Here is a 25800-nt window from a genome sequence, read left to right as displayed (position 1 = left end):
CAAGCTCTTTTGGAATGGAGGAGAGCACACATCACAAAGGGAACATGAATCGGATTGTGCGTTGATATATTGAATGTGTAAGTTTCAGTCAAGCTGTCCACCATGTGTGTTTCAGCCGAAACACCATTAAGCTATTTAATTATTCATTTTTATTTATCTTTCATTTCATCAATTTAAAATGTCTAATCAAAGTTTTATAATCACATAGGTGGATTCTATTAGGGTTTATGGATGTTAAACTCCCGGACATGAATATTTCGTGTGACTATTTTGAGCATGTATATTTCACTAAGAATCCCCACCATTGTTCTTTGTGGAGCAATTTTTATATCTTATATATTTAGTATTGTAAATCTTTATATAAATTTCTACAAAGTTGGTTAAACATAGACAATGTTTGACTTTTCAAAAAAATAATACACCTTATGTTTGGGAAAGAAGGGAGTACTTGGCAAACTCATATTAGACTATTCTATTATAATTAATTTCGATTACTATATTTCGGGTAAGTCCAATTAATTTTTTTTGAATTGAATGATGATATGGTGAGAAGTAAAACTATGAAAGTGACGAAAACAATGTTGAACTCTTATATCGTGTGATTTTGAACATCCATCCTTGAGGAGGTCAAAAGATCAAACTCATCATGTAACATGAACTCCTAATACCATCAATTTGATGTTTTCACCCGACATCAGACCGACAAACTTTGCTACTAATTGTCTATATTATAGACGTGTATTGCACGTGCACGTTTACTAGTTAACTTGAAATAGACCAAAGTGTTTGCAAAGTAGCATATTTTTTATGGGGTTTTTGTGTGAAATATGTCCTATTTGGTTTAATGAAATTTCGTACAATTTTTGTTGGCTTTTGTTTCTCAGAAGTTTTTCCTAACATGTTTGGGTTACAGGAATGGAATCCATAGGATTTTTTTTTTGCGTTTTAACTGTAGGGTATTTTTATAAGGCCTTATTTGCATAAAATCTCATTTCCTGAGTTCAACCACATGATTTTTTTTTACTATGTTTCGAAGAAAAACATGAAAAAATCATGTTGTGCAACCAGACAATCTATTGTACATTACTGTGCTTTTAATTCATTTACAACTCAAGATGCATTGACATTCAATTGTTATGTTTTTCATAGCCATATGTTTTAGAAATCTTGCGAACCAAAGAGGTCCTTCATGCATATATGTGTTTAGTCCTTTAGTATGGAGCCCGTAAAACTGTACAATCTATTTTGTACCCCAATAGTCGTTTGTTCGATGAGTACTGTAATCAACATTTATGGGCCAAAAACAACACCCTATGTCGGATTTCGCGACAAGAGCCATAACGAATTCCAAAAGGACCGTATATCCTCTCATTTAATTAGGCTTCCCATGAACGAACAAATGTATCCATCGAAATACTTCTTCTGTTAAAAAATACTTGTTAGATAAACATATGTATTTAGATGTATTTTAGTTTTAGATACATTTATTTTTATTTATTCATGCTGCAAGTAATTCCGAACGAAGAAAGTACTCCAACCGAATACGTTGCGATTTGAATGCCCTCGCTAATGCATAGCGCCTCATGTCGTTAATTAAGAAAAATGTTGCCATCCCACGCATCACCCTTGCTGATCTATACTCAAAGTGAAGCACACACACTACACTTGAGGTCGGTTGTACTCTGACTACAGTTGGGCTTTAACATGATCTGCAACTTGTAAGCGTAGCGCGATGGACTAGGCTGGTTCCATGTTAGTTTTCTGTCTTATTGGCCCGCTGATGAACATGAGCATCCCTCTCTGCCCGAAAGCAGCCACCACCACCACATAGAGGCGCCGTCAGTGTCAAAGTCCACGTGAAAAAAAAAAGTCCATGTGACATGTCGCAGTTTGTGAGCTGTTTTGCAACTGTGAGAATTCGGAGGTGGAACGTTGAGCCTCTTTCCATTATCTGAAAAAAGACGTCGCAGTTCGGCAATCTCAACCGACTGGATTCGAACACCAGTATGCCGGCTAAATGCTGTCATCCACGCGCGGCCGGTTCGCGTCGCGGTGGCGCACCAACACCAGCCACTAGTCAAAGCCACCAGCACACGGGCATCTCCTTTGCCTTCGTCCGTCCGGCGTACATGTCCAGCATGGTTGCCGGAATACTACCTCCGTAATACTAACTAGCCTATAATAAAAGACGTCTTATATTTTGATACGGTGGAGAATTGGCGTCTCGGCCCAGCTTAATTAGCTGGTGCTTGACGGACGATCCAATCACGAAGAAAACGAAACCCAGGAATTAAACTTGACGGAGGAGGGGAGGGGAACGCTGATAGCTGCGGCTGCCGATATCCAGATGACGCCGCCACACATTACGTACACGTCTGGGTCATGACAACTCGCGCCTGCCTGGGATCGATCAACAGCTAATCTACGGCCACACTCAACGAAGAAAATTAGCGAGAAGCGAGCGGCATGCATCCATCCATCTCCCCATGAAGTTCGGCGGCTGCAGAGAGGTTAAATTGCGGTGACAGGCTCGCGTCGTCGGCCTGCGGGCTGCCTGCGAACGTAGCGCTACAGTGGATCCGTGGAGATGAGGGGTTGTTGTCGAGCCTGGCTGCTCCTGTGAGCTTTGCCAGCTTGCCAGGGGCAAGGGTACGTACGTAGGAGTACGTACGAAAAGGAGTGGCGCTGCACTGTGCGGGGCACTGTCGGCCCGTCGATCGACGCGAATTAATCGCGCGCGTGTGGTCCTCGACGATGGGGCCGTACGCTACGCTGCTACGTACGCACGCACGTACGCCTGTGCACTGTGCGCGCGCGGTACATCCACGCACCTTTGTTTTTTCTTTTGCCGGTACGTCCACGCACCGTGCTACCGTGCTGTTTCCTGGCGCTGCGGGTTCACGTGCATGGCGTCTGCGACATGCATGTCCTGTGTGGCACCATGGCTAAGCATGTTTGAATTAGTTTAAAGAAGAAGAAAAACATGTTTGAAACGCCCGGGTTTCGTAGGAACCAAAACAAAAGCTTTCAAGTTCAGCTCCCTTGTTTTTTGTGTGTTAATTAGGAGCAGCGGCGGAAGTGGCTGGAAAGTCGAGTTGTGCAGGATGCTCATCGGCAGCCTTCACATAAATGCCCACGGAGCGACGGAGACGTAGGAGTACAAACATTTCGTGCCAAAGCCAAGCGGGGGCATCAGGTTAGGGTGGTACAGCGCGACCGACTTCGGGCCGGGTGCGTCGACCAAGGGAAGGGATGATCGATCATGCAGGCGCTCATGCCGTGAGCCCGTGACGCTCACGCGGTTCTCGTGTTGCGTACGGGCCAACGTCCACCAAGGCTTTGCTTTGACTTAATTGCAAAAGACTACCATAATTCGGACCGTATTCACAAGCTGGTGTCATCTTTTAATTTTTTTGTAAATACGTAACAAGATACATGTCGTATTTTGCAGATTCTGTATTTTTACGTATAGATGCTCTTTCTGACACACATGACCCACCGGTTAGTCTCTTACAGAAAAAACCGGCCCGGACCGCTTTGATATGGGAAAACCGACTCTCTCTCTTCAGTCGGACCGGACAAGCAAAAAAAAAAACTTCTTCTCCTCCACATCTAGCCCACCCTGCTCCTCCTCGGCCGCCCCGCCCAGCCCAACCCCGACCTGCAGCCGGCGGCCGACGAGCTCGCCCGCTGGTCCGCTCCGGCCTCGTCTTCCGCCGCGTCTTGGCCTAAACCTATCGTGGCGGTCGGGCCCGCCGACGATGGCGCCGACGTCGAACCACTGCACGAACCCGATGAGCTCCTTCCTGTCCTAGCGCACGATGGACGCCGCGCGGTGGTGCACCCTCGCCGGAAACTTGGTGCCGTACCCCACCAGGTAGCTGATCCTGCGCGGGTTGCTCCCCAGCACGTACTCCACCTGCGTCCTAGCGTGCGCGAACACCTCGCCGGCGCCGGCCGACGCGCCCCCGACGCACGTCACGGTGCTTGGCGTCGCGCCCTCGCCACCCTCAGCGAGGTAGCCCGAGTAGACGGAGAGGAGGAAGGCGGCGCTGGTGACGTACTGCATGTTGTTCCACTGGCGCACGTAGAGCATCCCGCCGGGGCTGCGCTCGACGTTGTCCTCGGCGGCGGCGTTCTTGCCCATGCACGCGCACAGGTAGTGCTCCGCCTTGGCGCGGTACCCCTGGAGCGTGGCCCGGTGGCGCTCCTCGTGCTCGCCCCGCAGCAGCAGCCGGGTGGCGAGGATCTGGACGCCGGCGTACTTGACGTCCCAGCTGAACTCGCTGATGGCCCATCCCGTGCCGCCGAACTTGTGCGCGTTGTCCACCACGTAGTCCAGGTAGCTCGCCCGCCACGATAGGTTTAGGCCAAGACGCGGCCGGAACCCGGCTGTCCGTGCGCGACACGGTGGAAGGCGGAGGCCAGGCCGGAGCGGACCAGCGCGGCGAGCTCGTCGGCCGCCGGGTGCAGGTCGGGGTTGGGCTGGGCGGGGCGGCCGAGGAGGAGCAGGGTGGGCTAGGTGTGGAGGAGAAGAAGTTTTTTTTTGCTTGTCCGGTCTGACTGAAGAGAGAGAGTCGGTTTTTCCCATATCAAAGCGGTCCGGGCTGGTTTTTCCTGTAAGAGACTGACCGGTGGATCATGTGTGTCAGAAAAAGCATCCATACGTAAAAATACAGGATCTACAAAATACGGCATGTATCTTGTTACGTATTTGCAAAAAAAATAAAAGATGGCACCAACTTGTGAATACGGCCCGAATTGTGGTAGTTTTTTGCAATTAACTCCTTTGCTTTCCTGCTCTCGCTGAGGACATTCTAAACACGTTAGTGAGTTTTGGTCGACCTAGCCAATAGTGGTACGTGTGATTTGGACGCTACGTTTTGCATGCGAGCTGCACCATCATCCGGTGGGAAAGCTCGGGACCTTTGGGACTCCTTTGGTTCATAGGATAGAAAAATAATATAGGAATAGAAAAATCATAAGCAGTTACTCCCCGTTTTAAAATATAAGATTTTTTAAAGATTCTATTAAGAGACTACATACGGAGCAAAGTGAGTGAATCCATACTTTAAAATATGTCTATGTACATCCGTATGTAGTTCATAGTTCAATACCTAAAAGGTCTTATATTTAGGAATGGAGGGAGTAGATGACATGCATCTCAATTCCTATAAACAAAGACATATCATTTGATGCATATGATTGATTTTTTTTTCATTGAGTCTGGGATAATGTTTTTTTAAATGTGAAGGATTGATTCCTATCCTATATACAAATATAATAATATTTTATAGCAGCTAAGAGCAACTTTAACCGGTCGATCCCAAAGGAAAGACGATTTTATCCGTTTTTTGTCTGTATAGGTGTGCGCAGCGGACACCAACGTCCGCTTCGGTGTTTGGGTCGACGCGTGCGCCCAACGCTCGCCCTATCCATTTTTATCGACGCATGAAAATAACAATAAAACATTTCTAAAAATAATAAACAAACATTAATTAAACATTAAAAGCCGGCTGCAAAGTCTCGCGAGAGTCCACGCGTCCACATTATATTAATTAAACATAAAAAAACGTAAAATGCACGGCAGCCTTAGGCGGCGTCATCGTCGACGTCGGGGCCGGTGAGGTCAACCAGCGTAGGTGCACGACCGACCGAGGGGAATGCCGTGTTCCAAAGCGCAGTTGTGTGCGCCTCCGTCGCCTGTCCCGTCGGCACGAGCTATGCTGGTGGCGGTGGCAGCGCAGCACGGGCGCGCTCCTCGTCCTTCATCAGACGTTGTTCCTCCTCCGCCTCCTTCTCCTGCGCCATTTGGTGACGACCGTCAGTGCACTCCTCCGCCAGGTGCTGCGACCTCCAGCGCTGGAGGTAGGCTTCCTCCGGCTGCGGTGTCGCGCCCAATCAGATGGGCGGCGCGCTGACCCACTCGTGGAGGCAGCCGGTCTACTGTTGACCTCCCGCTGCAGATCCGTAGGCTCGGCCTTCGAAGAGGTGGCACAACACAGTCGCCAACGGCGGACGGCGCGATGGCCTCCGCGAGTTTCGCCTCGTACGCCGCCTCCTCCTCATCGGCCTTGCGCCGCTTTTCCTCCTCGCTCTCACAGAGACATATCTACTTTTTCGAACTCTTTTGCCCTTGTTTTGGACTCTAATTTGCATGATTTGAATGGAACTAACCCGGACTAACGTTGTTTTCAACAGAATTGCCATGGTATTGTTTTTGTGCAGAAATAAAAGTTCTCGGAATGACCTGGAAATTTACGGAGAATTTTTCTGGAATTAATGAAAAATATCTGCGCAAAGATCCACCGGAGGAGGTGAGCCAGTGGGCCACAAGCCCAGGAGGCGCGGCCACCTCCCCTGGCCGCGCGTGGCAGGCTTGTGGGGCCCATAGAGCTCCACCGCCTCCAATCTCAGCTCTATATATTTCGTTTCGCCCGGAAAAAAAATCAAGGAGAAGGATTCATCGCCTTTTACGATACGGAGGCACCGCCACCTCGTGTTCTTCATCTGGAGGGTAGATCTGGAGTCCTTTCTGGGCTTCGGAGAGGGGAAATCGTCGCCATCGTCATCATCAACCTTTCTCCATCGACAAATCCATGATGCTCTTCACCGTTCGTGAGTAATCTCATCGTAGGCTTGCTAGACGGTGATGAGTTGGATGAGATCTATCATGTAATCGAGTTAGTTTTGACGGGGATTGATCCCTAGTATCCACTATGTTCTGAGATTGATGTTGCTACTACTTTGCCATGGTTAGTGCTTGTCACTAGGGCCCGAGTGCCATGATTTCAGATGTGAACCTGTTATGTTGTCGCCAATATATGTGTGTTTTAGATCCTATCTTGCAAGTTGTAGTCACCTACTATGTGTTATGACCCGGCAACCCCGGAGTGACAATAGCCGGAACCACTCCCGGAGATGACCATAGTATGAGGAGTTCATGTATTAACCAAGTGTTAATGCGTTGGTCCGGTTCTTTATTAAAAGGAGAACCTTAATATCTCGTAGTTTCCATTAGGACCCCGCTGCCACGGGAGGGATGGACAATAGATGTCATGCAAGTTCTTTTCCCTAAGCACGTATGACTACATACGGAATACATGCCTCCATTAGATTGACGAACGGGAGCTAGTTACATATCTCTCCGTGTTATAACTGTTGGATGATGAATCACATCCGGCATAATCACCCATCACCGATCCAATGCCTACGAGTCTTTTACTACTGGTCCTTGCTCTGTTACTCTGTTGCTACTAACACTAAATCTTTCAGGTGTGGTTGAATTGACAACTCAGCTGCTAATACTTGAGAATATTCTTTCGCTTCCCCTTGAGTCGAATCAATAAATTTGGGTTGAATATTTTACCCTCGAAAACTGTTGCGATCCCCTATACTTGTGGGTTATCAATATGCACGGGCGACGAAGGGCCTCCTGGCTGCATGTCGCGCACGACGCGTCGGCGCTGCTCCTCGTGCTCGACCGCGAACCAGACCTTCCAGTAGGGAGAGCCGGCCGCGTACACACGGTTGGGTCGCTGCTCTGGCGTCAGCTGACGCCGGCGGTGCCTCACCTCTTCCGCGTGCATTCGCGTCGACCGCGACACTACCGACACCGGGATCCTCTCCAGATCGAGATGCCAATGGTATGGGAGGGTGACATCGGGGTACGACAGCGGGACACGGTGCTCCCAGTGCCATCACGCTTGGTGCATCAGGATGCTAACACGCTTGCGAGGCCGACGGAAAGACACCGGCGAGGAGATCGCGTGGGGGTAGACGGGTGCCTTGCCCTTGTTTTGGAAGGAGCTGATACGTCTCCAACGTATCTATAATTTTTGATGGTTTCATGCTATTATCCTGTCAAACTTTGGATGTTTTGTATGCCTTTTATATCTTTTTGGGACTAACTTACTAACTTAGTGCCAAGTGCGAGTTCCTGTTTTTTCCGTGTTTTTGACCCCTTTCACGGGAGAATTTTAAACGGAGTCCAAACAGAACGAAACTTCCAAAAAGATTTTTTCCGAAATAGAAGAAGATCAGGGAACTTGAGAACCAAGGCAGGGGGCCACCAGGGACCCCCAAAGCCCCCTAGCCGCGGCCAGGGGGGCCCGCGCCTCCCAGGCTTGTGGGCTCCCTCGGCCACCTCTGCCCTAGGTCTTTCGCCTATATATTCCCAATAATTCCAGAAAAAATCAGGAGATCATCGAAAGTACTTTTCCGCCGCCGCAAGCTTCTGTCTCCGCAAGATCCCATCTGTGGCACGTTCTGGTGCCCTGCCGGAGGGGGGATTCGGATACGGAGGGCTTCTTCATCAACACCATGACCTCTCCGATGATGCGTGAGTAGTTCACCATAGACCTACGGGTCCATAGCTAGTAACTAGATGGCTTCTTCTCTCTCTTGGATCTTCAATACAAAGTTCTCCATGATCTTCATGGAGATCTATCCGATGTAATCTTCTTTTGCACTGTGTTTCTCGAGATCCGATGAATTATGGATTTATGATCAGATTACCTATGAATCTTATTTGAGTTTCTTCTTATCTCTCTTATGCATGATTTCATATCCTTGTAATTCTCTTCGAGTTGTGGGTTTTGTTTGGCCAGCTTGATCTATGATTCTTGCAATGGGAGAAGTGCTTAGTTTTGGGTTCATACCGTGCGGTGACCTCACCCAGTGACAGAAGGGGTAGCGAGGCACGCATCGTGTTGTTGCCATCAAGGGTAAAAAGATGGGGTTTTCATCATTGGTTTGAGTTTATCCCTCTACGTCATGTCATCTTTCTTAAGGCGTTACTCTGTTCGTCATGAACTCAATGCACTAGATGCATGCTGGATAGCGGTCGATGTGTGGAGTAATAGTAGTAGATGCAGAAAGTATCGGTGTACTTGTCTCGGACGTGATGCCTATATGTATGGTCATTGCCTTAGATATCGTCATGACTTTGCGCGGTTCTATCAATTGCTCGACAGTAATTTGTTCATACACCGTAATATTTGCTATTTTGAGAGAAGCCTCTAGTGAACACTATGGCCCCGGGGTCTACTTCACACCATATTTTCAGCCTTACACTTTTTCTTCGTTGCACTTTCCGCCTTCAGATCTCATTTTGCAATCAATCTTGAAAGGATTGAAAACCCCTTTATAGCGTTGGGTGGAAGCTCTTTTGTGTTTGTGCACGTACTCTGGACCTGACGAGATTCTCCTACTGGATTGATACCTTGGTTCTCAAACTGAGGGAAATACTTACTGCTCCTGTGCTGCATCGCCCTTTCCTCTTCAAGGGAAAAACCAACGCAAGCTCAAGACACGACAAAAGATTTCTGTCGCCGTAGGAGAAAGATTTCTCGCGCCGTTGCCGGGGAGGATCATGTCAAGAACTCATCCAAGTAAGTGTTGCAAACTCATCTCTTGCATTTACCTTTTTTGCCTCTCGTTCTTCCTCTCGCCCACTTCTGAAAAACAAAAATTTACAAAAAAATATTTGCCTTTTTCGTTTGCCTTTTCTGTTTGCCCTTTTCTCTCGCTTCCTCTTTGTTCGCTTGTGTGCTTGTTTGCTTGCTGAAGTCACCATGACTGAAAACACCAAACTTTGTGACTTCTCAAATACTAATAATAATGATTTTATTAGTACTCCGATGGCTCCCGCCACTAGTGCACAGTCATACGAAATCAATGCCGCTTTGCTGAATCTTGTTATGAAAGAGAAATTCTCCGGCCTTCCTAGTGAAGCTCTCGCATCCCATCTTAATACCTTCATTGAGCTTTACGATATGCAAAAGAAGAAAGATGTGGATAATGATGTGATTAAATTGAAGCTTTTTCCTTTCTCGTTGCGAGATCGAGCAAAAACTTGGTTTTCGTCTTTGCCCAAAAATAGTATTGGTTCTTGGAATACGTGCAAAGATGCTTACATATCCAAGTATTTTTGCGTCGTATAAGATTATCTCTCTCCGTAATGATATCATGAATTTTAAGCAACTTGATCATGAACATATTGCACAATCTTGGGAGAGGATGAAATTGATGATTAGAAATTGTCCCGCTCATGGCTTGAGTCTTTGGATGATTATACAAATCTTCTACGCTCGCTTGAATTTCGCTTCTAGAAACATCTTGGACTCCGCCTCCGGTGGAACGTTCATGGAAATCACGTTAGGAGAAGCCACAAAACTCCTAGATAATATCATGATGAACTAATCTCAGTGGCTCACTGCTACTGCAACAAAAGACCTTCCAACAGCGCCAGAAATAGGTGTATCGACGACACTAGGAATCCTTCTGCTACGGCTACGCCTTAAGGGACTTTCTAGGCAAATATGCAAAGGATTTCCCTCGTGGCCTTGGAGCCTTGCGTTGGTGTTCCCTCGAAGCGGAAAGGGTGATGTAGCACAGCGGTGGTAAGTATTTCCCTCAGTTTGAGAACCAAGGTATGTTGGAAATATGCCCTAGAGGCATTAATAAAATGGTTATTATCATATTTCCTTGTTCATGATAATCGTCTATTGTTCATGTTATAATTGTATTAACAGGAAACAGTAATACACGTGTGAATAAATAGATCACAATGTGCCCCTAGCAAGCCTGTAGTTAGCTAGCTCGTTAGTCAATAGATGATCATGGTTTCCTAATCATGGGCATTAGATGCATTGATGACGGGATCACATCATTGGGAGAATGATGTGATGGACAAGACCCAATCCTAAGCATAGCACTAGATCGTATTGTTCGTATGCTAAAGCTTTTCTAATGTCAAGTGTCTTTTCCTTCGACCGTGAGATTGTGCAACTCCCAGATACCGTAGGAGTGCTTTGGGTGTATCAAACGTCTAAACGTAAGTGGGTGACTGTAAAGGTGCACTACGGGTATCTGTGAAAGTGTCTCTTGGGTTGGTACGAATCGAGATCGGGATTTGTCACTCCGTGTGACGGAGAGGTATCTCTGGGCCCACTCGGTAGAACATCATCATGAGCTCAATGTGACTAAGGAGTTAGTCACACGATGACGTGCTACGGAACGAGTAAAGAGACTTACCGATAACGAGATTGAACAATGTATAGGTATACCGACGATCGAATCTCGGGCAAGTTCTATACCGACAGACAAAGGGAATCGTATACGGGATTAATTGAATCCTTGACATCGTGGCTCATCCGATGAGATCATCATGGAGAAAGTGGGAGCAACCATGGGTATCCAGACCCCGCTGATGGTTATTGGCCGGAGAGGCGTCTCGGTCATGTCTGCGTGCCTCCCGAACCCGTAGGGTCTACACACTTAAGGTTCGATGACGCTAGGGTTATAGGGAATTGTTATACGAGGTTACCGAAAGTTGTTCGGAGTCCAGGATGAGATCCCGGACATCAGGAGGAGCTCCGGAATGGTTCGGAGGTAAAGATTGATATATAGGACGGATGGTTTTGGACACCGGAAGTGTTTCGGGCGTCACCGGTAACGTACCGGGACCACCGAGACCACCGGAGGTGGCCCCGGGGGTCCACCAACGGCGGGCAACGACCCCAAAAGGCTAGATGGGCCTAGTGCGGGAGGGAACCAGCCCCTAGGTGGGCTGGTGCGCCTCCCACACCCAGCCCAATGCGGAAGTGGTGGGGAGAGGGGGCAACTCTAGGCGCAGGTGGGCCTTAGGCCCACCAGGTGGTGCGCCACCCCCTCCCACCCTAGCCGTCGCCCCCCTTTACCATCTGGTTGCTGCCGCACCACCTAGGGGGGAACCCTAGGGGTGGCGCACCCCCCTCCCCTCCTCCTATAAATAGAGAGGGGTTTTGGCCCTTGGGAGATACACTTCTCCCTCTCCCTCGGCGCAGCCCTGCCCTTCTTCCTCCTCCTCTCTGCCGGTGCTTGGCGAAGCCCTGCCGGGAGACCTCGTCTCTCCATCGACACCACGTCGTCGTGCTGCTGGAGTTCTTCCCCAACCTCTCCCTCCTCTTTGCTGGGTCAAGGTGCGGGAGACGTCATCGGGCTGCACATGTGTTGAACGCGGAGGTGCCGTAGTTCGGCACTAGATCGGAATCGCTGCGAGTACGACTCCATCAACCGCGTTCTAGCAACGCTTCCGCTTAGCGATCTTCAAAGGTATGAAGATGCTCTTACCCCTCTCTCGTTGCTGGTCTCTCCATAGGAAGATCTGAATATGCATAGGAAAATTTTGAATTTATGCTACGTTACCCAACAGTGGCATCCGAGCCAGATTTTCTATGCGTAGATTCTATGCACGAGTAGAACACAAAAGTTGTGAGCGATGATTTGTTAATTTGCTTGCCGCTACTAGTCTTATTCTTTTCCGGCGGTATTGTGGGATGAAGTGGCCCGGACCGACTTTACACGTACACTTACGTGAGACTGGTTCCACCGACACACATGCACACCGTGCATAAAGGTGGCTAGCGGGTGTCTGTCTCTCCTACTCTAGTCAGATTGGATTTGATGAAAAGGGTCCTTATGAAGGGTAAATAGCTTTGGCATATCATCGTTGTGGCTGTCACGTAGGTAAGAAGGCGTTCTTGCTAGAAACCCAAATCAGCCACGTAAAACTTGCAACAACAATTAGAGGACGTCTAACTTGTTTTTGCAGGGTTTGACATGTGATGTGATATGGCCAAAGTTGTGATGTTCCATGTTTGATGTATGAGATGATCATGTTATTGTAATAGGTTTCACGACTTGCATGTCGATGAGTATGACAACCAGCAGGAGCCATAGGAGTTGTCTTAGTTTATTGTATGAGATGCAACGCCATGTGCTTACTACTTTTACTTCATTGCTAACGGTTAGCTATAGTAGTAGTGATAGTAGTAGTTGACGTGACGACTTCACGGAGACACGATGATGGAGATCATGATGATGGAGATCATGGTGTCACGCCGGTGACGATGATGATCATGCGATGCCTGAAGATGGAGATCAAATAGATTACATCGGATAGATCTCCATGAAGATCATGGATAACTTTGTATTGAAGATCCAAGAGAGAGAAGAAGCCATCTAGCTACTAACTACGAACCCGTACGTTTGAAGTGAACTACTGACGAGTCATTGGAGGGGCGATGATGATGATGAAGAAGCCCTCCAACTCCAAAGTCCCCTCCGGCAAGGCACCGGGAAGGGTCTCCAGATGAGATCTCGCGGAAACGGAATCTTGCGGCGGCGGAAAAGTATTTTCGTGGATCCCTTGATTTTTTTTCTTTTTTTTAGGGAATATATAGGCGCAAGATCTAGGTCAGGGTGGTGCCAGGGAGGCCACAAGCCTGCCCACCGCCGCCCCCTGGTGGCGGAGTAGGGGCTTGTGGGCTCCCTGTAGCCCTCCTGGCTTGGCCCACAAGCCCCCTGATCTTCTTCCGTTCGGGAAAAAATCATTTCGGGGATTTTATTCCGTTTGGACTCCGTTCCAAAATTAGATATGAAAAGAGCCAAATACACAAAAAAAACAAGAACTAGCACTTGGCACTGAATTAATAAGTTAGTCCCAAAAAAGATATAAAAGGTACATAAAACATGCAAAGATGACAATATAACAGCATGAAACCATCAATAATTATAGATACGTTTGAGACGTATCACACTGAAAGGTCTTCTACTAGTAAGAAGGTACATGCTATAGAAGAAATTAACTCGTTGAGTGCTAAGATGGATGAGTTAATGAATTTGGTTGCTAGTAGAAGTGCTCCTTTAGATCCTAATGATAGGCCCTTGTCTTCCTTGATTGAGAGTAGCAACCCTAGCTTGAACGTTAATTTTTTTGGTAGGAATAATTTTGACAACAACAACGCTTTTAGAGGAAACTATGTTCCTAGGCATTTTCCTAGTAATTCCTCTAATAACTTTGGCAACTCCTACAACAATACTCATGGAAATTACAATAGATTACCCTCTGATCTAGAGAGTAATATCAAAGAGTTTTTTAACTCACAAAAGATTTTCACTGCGTCCATAGAGGAAAAACTACTCAAAATTGACGATTTGGCTAGGAGCGTTGATAGAATGTCTAGTGATATTGATGCTCTGAAAGTTAGATGCGCTCCTCCCAAGATCAATATGGATGAAACTTTGAAAGCTATGCATGTTTCCATGAGTGAGAGCAAAGAAAGAACCGCCCAAATTCGTGCTAGACATGAATGACTTAAAAAGGCGTGTTCTCGTGATAAGAATCTTTGTTTTCTTGTGTCAAACCTAATGATGATGGGGCTGGATATGAATCCACCTTGGTTGAAAAAGCCCCAATGATTCGGAGCCCATCTATCTTGATGCTAAAAGCATTGAAAGTGGAGTAGAAGATATTAAAACTTTGAGTAGTAATGAAATTACTACTTTGGATTTCAAGAAACTCAATTATGATCGTTGCTCCTTGATTGAATGCATTTCCTTTATGCAATCCATGCTAAACTCTCCACATGATTATAGCCAAAACAAGGCCTTTACCGATCATATCGTCGAATCTATGATAAAATCTCTTGAAGAGAAACTTGAATTGGAAGTCTCTATCCCTAGAAAGCTTCATGATGAGTGGGAACCTACTATCAAAATCAAAATAAAAAACTATGAATGCAATGCTTTGTGTAATTTGGGTGCTAGTGTTTCCGCGATTCCAAAGTCTTTATGTGATGCTCTGGGTTTTAATGAGATTGAGGAGTGTTCTCTTAATTTGCATCTTGCAGATTCTAATGTCAAGGAACCCATGGGAAGGATCAATGATGTTCTTATTTTTGCAAATAGAAAATATGTACCCGTGGATTTCATTGTGCTTCACATTGATTGCAATCCTACATGCCCTATTATTCTTGGTAGACCTTTCCTAAGGACTATCGGTGCTATCATCAATATGAAGGAAGGGAATATCAGATTTCAATTTCCTTTAAAGAAGGGCATGGAGCACTTTCCTAGAAAGAAAATAAGATTGCCTTATGAATCCATGATGAGGTCTACTTATGGTTTGAGCATCAAAGACGACGATACGTGATTTCTATCGCTTTATGCCTAGCTAAGGGCGTTAAACAACATCGCTTGTTGGGAGGCAACCCAACGAATTTATCTGTTTCTTTTTGTTTTGTTGCGTCCACACCATCATAATTCTGTTATGATTGTGTTTTTTGTGTTTCTTTTTGTGTTTGAGCGAAGCAAAACCTTTATGACTAGTTTTGGTGATGGTTGTTCGATCCTGCTGGAAAAAGACAGAAACTTTTCCCTAACGAGATTATTTTTCATTTTTATTCAGAAAGAGCTTTGAGTTGATTTTTCTTGCTGCTGGTTGATATGCCTTTTGCCCAGGCTGTCATAATTGTTCAGAACTTTGGAGGTACCATAAGTATACGAAGTATACAGATTTCTACAGAGTGGTCTGTTTTTGACAGATTTTGTTTTTGTTGTGTTGGTTGCTTGTTTTGATGAAACTATGGATAGTATCGGGGATACTAGCCATGAAAAAGTGAGAATACAATAATCTAACACCAATGTAAATAGTAATCAAGATTGCTACAGTACCTAAAGAGGTGGTGGTCTGTTTTCTTGTGCTAATGTTATCACGAGTTTCTGTTTAAGTTTTGTGTTGTGAAGTTTTCAAGTTTTGGGTGATGTTCTCATGGACAAAGAGATAAGGAGTGGAAAGAGATCAAGCTTTGGGATTCCCAAGGCATCCCAAGCCAAATTCAAGGACACCAAAAAGTCTAAGCTTGGGGATGCCCGGGGAAGGCATCCCCTCTTTCGTCTTCAATCCATCGGTAACATTACTTGGAGCTATATTTTTATTCACCACATGATATGTGTTTTGCTTGGAGCGTATTGTATTGTAGGAGTCTTTTCTTTTTGTTGTGTCACAATCATCCTTGCTGCACACCTTTTGAGAGAGACATGCACTCATCATGAATTTGCTAGAATGCTCATCATTCTTCACTTATATCTTTTGAGCTAGATAATTTTGCTCTATGTGCTTCACTTAGATCTTTTAGAGCACGGCGGTGCGTGACTTGATAGTTGAATTGTGCTATGAAAGTAGTCCCAAAGGTGATAGGTACCTAAAGAGGATACAAAAACTTCCATCTTCATGTGCATTGAGTAGAAAGAGAAGTTTTGATTCCTCTCAATTAGTTTTGAGACGTGGATTCGGTAATATTAAGAGTTATGTTAGTAGGGTGTTGTCAATCTAGAAATACTTGTGTTGAAGTTAGTGACTCCCGTAGCATGCACGTATGGTGAACCGCTATGTTAGGAAGTCGGAGCATAATTGATCTATTGATTGTCATCCTTTGTGTTGCGGTCGGGATCGCGCGATGGTTAACACCTACCAACCCTTCCCCTAGGAGTATGGGTTTAGCATTTTGTTTCGATTACTAATACAAACTTTCGCAACAAGTATTGCGTGATAGTTATAAAAGGTTTGAGAAAGTAAGAGTGCGAAAACAATTACTTGGCCAATACCGGGGTTGTCATGATTTAAATTAGTTGTGTGGGGATGATGGAGCATAGCCAGATGATACGTCTCCGTCGTATCTACTTTTCCGAACTCTTTTGCCCTTGTTTTGAACTCTAATTTGCATGACTAGCAAAAGGCCCCGTGCGTTGCAACGGGAGAAAAAAATACCACACGCTTTTAATCTTTTATAATAATTTTAATTTATTAAAATAATAAGCTAGCTAACTAATGTAGTCAGTCCTATCCTATTTTGTTGAGAAATCAACCCGTCCATTGTTAATTCCACCATGATGAGAAATTGAGCGGGACAAGCAAAGCAAAACAAAGAGGCTACGTGAATTGATCAATGGATTGTTATCTTATTTCACTCATGGGGTAGAGAATGTGGGATGAGATGACAAACTGAAGGTGGTGTTCCATTCTCTCTCTCTACAACAATGCAATCTTACATTCAATACATTCATTCATCAGCAAACAAATCCCCACAAAACAAAATTTCTTGCCGGTGCTTGGCACACGGTTGGAGGCATGGGGAGGGGATCTCACCAGATGATGAGTTCCTGCCGGAGGAGGGGATACGATGAGGGGAGCAAGGGTTAGGCGCCTCTATCTGGCCATAAGGAGTCGTCGTTGCCGCGCCATAACCTCGGAGTTTCCCGTGTGAGCCATGGAGGCCCGCCTCCACCTGCAAGTACTTCGCTCTGCCGCGCCTTATCCGCGTGCCGTCGCCGTTCTGCATCGAGCAGACGCATCATCCCAAGTCACTGTAGCTGTCGCGTTGATTTGATCCAGAAGCTGTGCTCGAGCGCCGAAACGGGGGCAGCAAGCGGGCAGAGGTACGGCCGTGGAGGCAGGTGGGTTGAGATCGACAACAGTGGTGGTTGAGGTCGGCCGCGGCAACGAGTGGTGTGGCAGCGGCCTGGGCACAGGACAGGGTGGACCAGGGTCGACGCGATGCGCTCGAGCGCCGCAACGGGGGCAGTGAGCGGGGAGAGGTACGGCCGCGGAGGCGGGTGGGTTCAGATCGACAAGGGTGGCGGTTGAGGTCGGCCGCGGCGGCGAGTGGTGTGGCGGCAGCCTGGGCACAGGCCAGGGTGGCCCAGGGTCGACGGGAGGAGGCGATGCGTACGGGTATAATTTTTGAAGCGAATCATTTTTTTCTTTTGCGTTGCAGATAAATGATGGAGCGTGGGTCGAATAACAAAAATTAAGGGGATTTTTTTATAAAAATACCGCGGTGGGTTTTCTGACGAAAGCAGTAGCCGCTTTATTATTAGGTATAGATTTGAATGGAACTAACCCGGACTGACGCTGTTTTCAGCAGAATTGCCATGGTGTTGTTTTTGTGCACAAATAAAAGTTCTCGGAATGTCCTGAAAATTTACGGAGATTTTTTCTGGAATAAAAGAAAAATACCTGCGCAAAGATCCACCGGAGGGGGCGTGCCAGTGGGCCACAAGTCCACGGGCCGCGACCACCCCCTAGACCGCGCCATGCAGGCTTGTGGGGCCCACGTGGCACCACCGCCCCCAATCTCAACTCTATATCTTCCGTTTCGCGTGGAAAAAAAATCAGAGAGAAGGTTTCATCGCGTTTTGGGATACGGAGGCGCCGCCACATCCTGTTCTTCATCTGGAGGGCAGATCTGGAGTCCGTTTCGGGCTCCGGAGAGGGGAAATCGTCGTCATCGTCATCATCAACCTTTCTCCATCGACAAATCCATGATGCTCTTCATCGTTCGTGAATAATATGATCGTAGGCTTGCTGGGCGGTGATGAGTTGGATGAGATCTATCATGTAATCGAGTTAGTTCTTGACGGGGATTGATCCCTAGTATCCACTATGTTCTAGATCGATGTTGCTACTACTTGGCTATGCTTAATGCTTGTCACTAGGGCCCGAGTGCCATGATTTCAGATCCGAACCTATTATGTTGTCGCCAATATATGTGTGTTTTAGATCCTATCTTGCAAGTTGTAGTCACCTACTATGTGTTATGACCCGGCAACCCCGGAGTGACAATAGCCGGAACCACTCCCGGAGATGACCATAGTATGAGAAGTTCATGTATTCACCGCGTGTTAATGCGTTGGTTCGGTTCTTTATTAAAAGGAGAACCTTAATATCCCGTAATTTCCATCAGGACCCCGCTGCCACGGGAGGGATGGACAATAGATGTCATGCAAGTTCTTTTCCCTAAGCACGTATGACTACATACGGAATACATGCCTACATTAGATTGACGAACGGGAGCTAGTTACATATCTCTCCGTGTTATAGCTGTTACATGACGAATCACATTCGTCATACTCATCCATCACCGATCCACTGCCTACGAGTATTTTACTACTGGTTCTCGCTACATTACTTTGCCTAGGCTTGTCCCTTGCTACCAAAGGGATTAGGCCACTTTGTTGATGTTGTCGCTACTGCTGTTACTTGTTACTTTGCTGTTGCTGCTACTCCTGTTCCTTGCTACTCCGCTGTTACTTGTTGCAAGACTTTATTGGAGCCATAGCCGGGGAAGCATTCTTCTCAAGAATAATCCCCCGTCCACGTGCTGGCGCCATTGATACAACAGTTAGGAATAGTCTGCCGTGTCAACAGATCATTTCTGGCATCGTTGTTATCATACTACTTTGCTACTGATACTTTGCTTGCAGACACTAATATTTCATGTGTGGTCGGATCTGACACATTCAGCTGCTAATACTTGAGAATATTCTTTCGCTACCCGTCTTGGCGAATCAATAAATTTGGGTTGAATACTCTACCCTCAAAAACTGCTGCGATCCCATACGCTTGTGGGACAAAACTAGACTATATGATTTTGTAGGGATAACTTTCTTTGGCCTTGTTATTTCGAAAGTTCATGATTACCTTGCTAGTTTGCTTGAAGTATTATTGTTTTCATGTCAATAGCAAACTATTATTTTGAATCTTACGGATCTGAACATTCATGTCACACGAAAGAAGTTGCAAAGGACAACTATGTTAGGTAGCATTGCACATCAAAAATTCAGTCTTTATCACTTCCCTACTCGAGGACGAGCAGCAGTTAAGCTTGGGGATGCTTGATACGTCTCCAACATATCTATAATTTTTGATGGTTTCATGCTATTATCCTGTCAAACTTTGGATGTTTTGTCTGCCTTTTATATCTTTTTGGGACTAACTTATTAACTCAGTGCCAAGTGCCAGTTCCTGTTTTTTCCGTGTTTTTGACCCCTTTCACGGGAGGATTTTAAATGGAGTCCAAACAGAACGAAACTTCCAAAAAGATTTTTTCCGAAATAGAAGAAGATCAGGGAACTTGAAAACTAAGGCAGGGGGCCACCAGGGACCCCAAAGCCCCCTAGCCGCGGCCAGGGGGGCCCGCGCCTCCCAGGCTTGTGGGCTCCGTGGGCCACCTCTACCCTAGGTCTTTCGCCTATATATTCCCAATAATTTCAGAAAAAATCAGGAGATCATCGAAAGTACTTTTCCACCGCCGCAAGCTTCTGTCTCCGCAAAATGCCATATGGGGCACGTTCTGGTGCCCTGCCGGAGGGGGGATTAGTATACGGAGGGCTTCTTCATCAACCAGTGACCCCTGTGATGATGCGTGAGTAGTTCACCATAGACCTACGGGTCCATAGCTAGTAACTAGATGGCTTCTTCTCTCTCTTGGATCTTCAATACAAAGTTCTCCATGATCTTCATGGAGATCTATCAGATGTAATCTTATTTTGCGGTGTGTTTGTCGAGATCCGATGAATTATGGAATTATGATCAGATTATCTATGAATCTTATTTGAGTTTTTCTTATCTCTCTTATGCATGATTTCATATCCTTGTAATTCTCTTCGAGTTGTGGGTTTTGTTTGGCCATCTTGATCTATGATTCTTGCAATGGGAGAAGTGCTTGGTTTTGTGTTCATACCGTGCGGTGACCTCACCCAGTGATAGAAGGCGTAGCGAGGCGCACATCGTGTTGTTGTCATCAAGGGTAAAAAGATGGGGTTTTCATCATTGGTTTGAGTTTATCCCTCTACATCATGTCATCTTGCTTAAGGCGTTACTCTATTCGTCATGAACTCAATACACTATATGCATGCCTACATATGCATGATAACGGTCGATGTGTGGAGTAATAGTAGTAGATGCAGAAAGTATCGGTCTACTTGTCTCGGACGTGATGCCTATATGTATGATCATTGCCTTAGATATCGTCATGACTTTGCGCGGTTCTATCAATTGCTCGACAGTAATTTGTTCACCCACCGTAATATTTGCTATTTTGGGAGAAGCCTCTAGTGAACACTATGGCCCCCGGGTCTACTTCACACCATATTTTCAGCCTTACACTTTTTCTTCGTTGCACTTTCCGCCTTCAGATCTCACTTTGCAATCAATCTTGAAGGGATTGACAACCCCTTTATAGCATTGGGTGCAAGCTCTTTTGTGTTTGTGCAGGTACTCTGGACTTGATGAGATTCTCCTACTGGATTGATACCTTGGTTCTCAAACTGAGGGAAATACTTACTGCTCTTGTGCTGCATCGCCCTTTCCTCTTCAAGGGAAAAACCAACGCAAGCTCAAGAGACGACAGAAGATTTCTGTCGCCGTAGCAGGAGCCGACCATGGCTGCTAGCTAGGGTTTGGTCACCGACGAGGTGGTGAGATGGGGACGGGGGACCGGGGAGGGGGTCTGGAAGTAGATGAGGCCGAGCCCCACTGCATGCCCGCATTGAAACAGGCCGACCACAGTCGCTGACACGTGGTCCCATGGAGGGTGGCCGTCATAAATTAAGTTGACTGCCGGTGGTTGGGCCGGACACCGAGAGGGCGCGCGGGTGTCCACGCCGACGCATTTCGGTCCCAAATTTGGGCCGAAAATGGGTCGACACGGACGCGAAGCGGACGCATTTTGGCAATGGGTCGGCACGTTGGGCCATCACTTTTGTTCACATGGACCCAAACGGACGGCGGCGGACGAAATGGGTCGTCCCATTGGAGTTGCTCTAAGCTATGGTTGGTGGGATGAATTGTGAGTTATAGCAGTAACTATTTCATTTGCTGACACATGGCTTTGGTTTTTTACTGATAGATTGTATGTTTCCTTTTTAGTTTTGGGTTGGGCTGCATGGTCTGGTTGGTTCACCGCTTAGAGAATCTCCAGCCGTTCGGCCCGCGAGGGGCCTGAAATAGCGTCGCCTCGGTGTGCGCTGACGGAAAAAAGGCGACGGGGGCGGGGGGGGGGGGGCTCGATTTCCCAGCCGTCCCCTAAGGACGCCCCCAGCCGCCGCGTTTGGCCCAATTTGAATGCAAATTGGCCCACTTTCGGAGCAAAATTGATCCACTTTTGGCCCATATTCGGCATGCTTCGGCACAAATTGAACAACTATAGTTATTTTTTTATCACATAGTTTATCACAAAAATCAATACAAATCAATAAAAAGTTTAACAAGTGTTAGATCATATTTTTTCGTATGTGGTTTTGGTAATTGATGACAATCCCTATGGACGAAAGGTTGCCTTAAGTTATATTCGAAGGATTTTTCCATAGACACTTTTTGAAGTCCGTCTCTTTGTTTCAAGGAGTTTATATGATGACCAAGGTGGCATTCGAGGTATTATCCAAAGAATGGTCATAAAGACACAAGGTTGATCAAGACTAAGTCAACTGGTAAATCAAGTTGATCAACAAACAAAGCATACAATATGTACTATGAGGGACCAAGTGTTTCCATGATATGGTAAGCATTGTCCATTACGTTTTTGTGTACTAACCCATGGTCTTCATGAGAGTTCTATTTGGGGTTAGGTGTGCTTATATGGGCTTGCGTCAAGAGTAAGATATCATTCAACCCATGAAGGATGACATCAAGTGATGATCGTCGTCAAGGTTGCGGTGTGCAAGATCAAGTGGTTCATCACGAAGATATCGTGCTTGAAGCTTGTCGTCCATTGTGGTAGCAATGGACTTGTGAAGATGTGCTGAAGAGTGGCTCACCCATAACGAGTATGGGGGAGCAATCAACTAGTCTTCATCAAATGAACGCAATCAAGAAAGATGGTCCATCTTAAGAAATTCAATATAGTCATAATCTAGTTCAAGTGGATTATGTGCAAAGCATACGTTTGTCCTTGATAGGTTTTGATATTTTAGGATAGATTGACGTAGTGTTAAGGGGCTCTCAAGTGACCAATACTCACTTTTTTGTGTCGAACTTGCATACTGCTGATCATCGTCAAATGATCCTAGCCAAATTGGACAAAAAAAATAGAGCTTGAGCAACAAATAAATATCAGTGCACATAACTTTATTTCCGCCAATTTAAATGGTGACTCCTAAATCTGGAAGATTATGAAATGTTACAACATGTGCCGAGGAGATGCATGTACTATGCTCTTCACTGATACTGTTATACATGTGACGATGGAGTGTTGGCAGAGAAAACAAAAATATGCAATCCTTCTCGTGCTTGGAGTGGTGCTGTGCTATGGCCACATTGGCAATCACCAAACGAACTGAATTTATCCCTGCCTTTATGAAACTGTTTATGAAGACATATAAGATGTTATAAACTAATCACACCGAATGCTATAAGGCACAGGATGTCGACATTCTGTCGAACTGTTAGCGTGCAACGCAATGGTACTGGAGAAGACGGAGATACCCACCTTGTTGTCGTACGGGGTGGGAACGATGAAGATGGAGATGCCCTGGCTTCAAAGGAGCTACAAACAATGGGGGGAAAAATCAGTAACAAGGTTCACCTAGAAACTGTAAAGCATCAGGACATAACCACATTCAAAGATCAGGTAACATTCAAAGTTTGTACTGACTCTTGTATAGACAAAGAGAAAAAACAGAACAGGGTTGCTCACGAGCAACCACATGGCGTCGGCAGCATCCAGCAACCTCATGTCGGGTGCGTCGACAACAGCCAATACTAATAGAAAACGAGGCTATAGCTTCGGTTTGTTTGGCTCATTAGCCCTGATTTATGAACCGAAACTAATAAAGCGGGATTAATGATAGTCCTGGTTTGGTCCCGATCCGGGGCTAATGATCCTTCACGTGACGGGGCTGGGGGAGGGGTATTAGTCCCGGTTTTCATTAAGAATCGGGTCTATTGCTTCGCTGTTTTTTTTTGAGTACTTTTATGGTTTAGGGTTTTGCACTAAATTGAATGGGGCTATTTTGTTACCCTCTATTTTTTCATGTATTTGTTTTGGACACTTTTTAATTCTTGTTTTGCAATGATACATACACAGCAATAAAGAAACAACTATATTGCACATCATCGTCACAAATATATTACATCATCTCATCTATCGTGCTTTGTCGAACATATTACAAAAGTGTAGACACGGGTTACATGCACATATGCATCTTTTTTACATTTTAACATTTCATCTGAATTGCATCGACGGGCAATAGTATTCTCCCTTCACATCTAGGACCTCTGCATCTAAGAATCCGGCAATTTTCTCTTGAATTGCTCGTACACATTACTGTGGTAGAAGACCGTCCGACAACCATTCAATCTAATTTAAAGAAGGGGTCAATATATATCAATGAAAGCGAACACAATTGACGGTAATAAAATAAAGTTGTGAGTATTGTTTATCGTACTTTATTTTTTTTTATGTCCTGGTTTTTGCCCGTCTCATGGGTCGTCTCGCGAATGAACTCGCAAATATAGTATCCACATAAATTGTTCCCATGTTCGTGCCTCAAGCACTTTACGAGAACAGAGTTCAATTAAAAACATAATCAAGAATAATAATGGTATTGAAACTATAATAAACAGATGCGCGGATCTAGCTAGTAGTTACGTACATCCATTTGTCTAAATGTAAGCTCTGGCTTCCAAACACCTCCACACTTGGCGGTGAACCGTTTACAAGACTGCCAATAAAAGTAAATGAATAAAGGAGTTCTATATTAACTATTTGCTATCAGGAAAGAAACGAAAAGTTTCCGATATAGTGTCATAATGATTGAAATTACCTTTGGAGGCTTTCCTGCATGTTCGCCCAATCAGCGAGGGATGTGTGTTTCGGGTCCATGACTTTTACTAGTCGCTCGTCAGGTACAATGATTAACAGAATAAAATGAAACCTACGCACGCATAACGAGTCAATTATACACTTAATAACATTGAGTAAGCAAAAATAGAATGTGTGTGGTAACACTTAATTGAAGTTGTAAGAAGATAGTATTTCTCTTTTGGTAGCGGAAAACCTTAACCCTTGTATCAAGTTATTCTCTGTCTCGCGGGAATGCAATGGGAGACTTTTGTCATGTCTGAAATATGGGTCAATGAACCCAATGTCATGGATCCGTCCTCTTTTACATTCAAGAATCTTTATTATGCAAAATTAATATAGTGATGAGTAAGATTATACATGCGATGAACGAGATGAGTAAGACTTAATGACATAAATTAATAATACTTACAAACAATAGGCACCGATGATAGATTTGTCGAGGGCGTCTTGTTTGTATAACTGAAATAATTCATCGAATTCAATCATTAGCACGCCTTCTTCATGCCCGTAATGCTCGTTTTTATATGCATACTAGATTCAGTTTTGCTGTTCAGTACATGCTGGCATTTACCAGTCATGCAATCTTCGCATTTTTTTGGGTAACTCGTTGACTAACTCAGGTTTGACGAGAGGAGACCCGAGCCGGTACACGTATCTTAGGTCAGCGAAATCATGTATATGGTATAAGTATCGATCAATAGACATGCCATGAGCCTTGGCCGCTTCTTCGTACAGTGCAACAAACTCTGGATCGATATCAGCTGTTTCATCATACCTCTACTCGGCCGCAGCTCTGCTCGAGCACACCTTTGTATCGGAATACACTTTGAGCGGGGCGCACGATTGGTTTTTCTGTTGTCCGAGCTGGGCAACTGATTTCCCGCTGGACGTACTACTCTTCAACCGTTGATTTTTTGCCTCAGCCGACTTGAGAATAGAGTGTTCATAGTTTGCTTGCAACGGTGGCGGGGGGTCTATAAGGGTATTCAACATTTTCACGTACGCGGCGTGATCTTTTGGGGTGACCGGGAACTCTCGCTCTTTCGCCTTTTTCTTGTTAGCCATGTTAGACATCCACTGTTGATACTGGGCGTGTGCCCTCTTCTTATTTTCCTCCCCACTATAGTCCCAATGTCTCATCTCCATATCCTTATGAGGTACTTTTGGAAGGGGCGACAACTTACGTTTTGGTGATCAAAACCCCTTTCTGCCGCCATTATTAGCGGTGGTACGTTTCCGCTTTTTGCTTTGATCCTCAGTGGACGGAGAAGGCTGACGGGGCGGTGGAGACAGCTGATGCGGTGGTGGAGACGGCTGCGCTGGAGACTGT

This window comes from Hordeum vulgare, chromosome 5H (genome assembly GCF_904849725.1).
Source record: "Hordeum vulgare subsp. vulgare chromosome 5H, MorexV3_pseudomolecules_assembly, whole genome shotgun sequence".
Taxonomy (NCBI): domain Eukaryota; kingdom Viridiplantae; phylum Streptophyta; class Magnoliopsida; order Poales; family Poaceae; genus Hordeum; species Hordeum vulgare.
Note: the sequence above shows the minus strand (reverse complement) of the source record.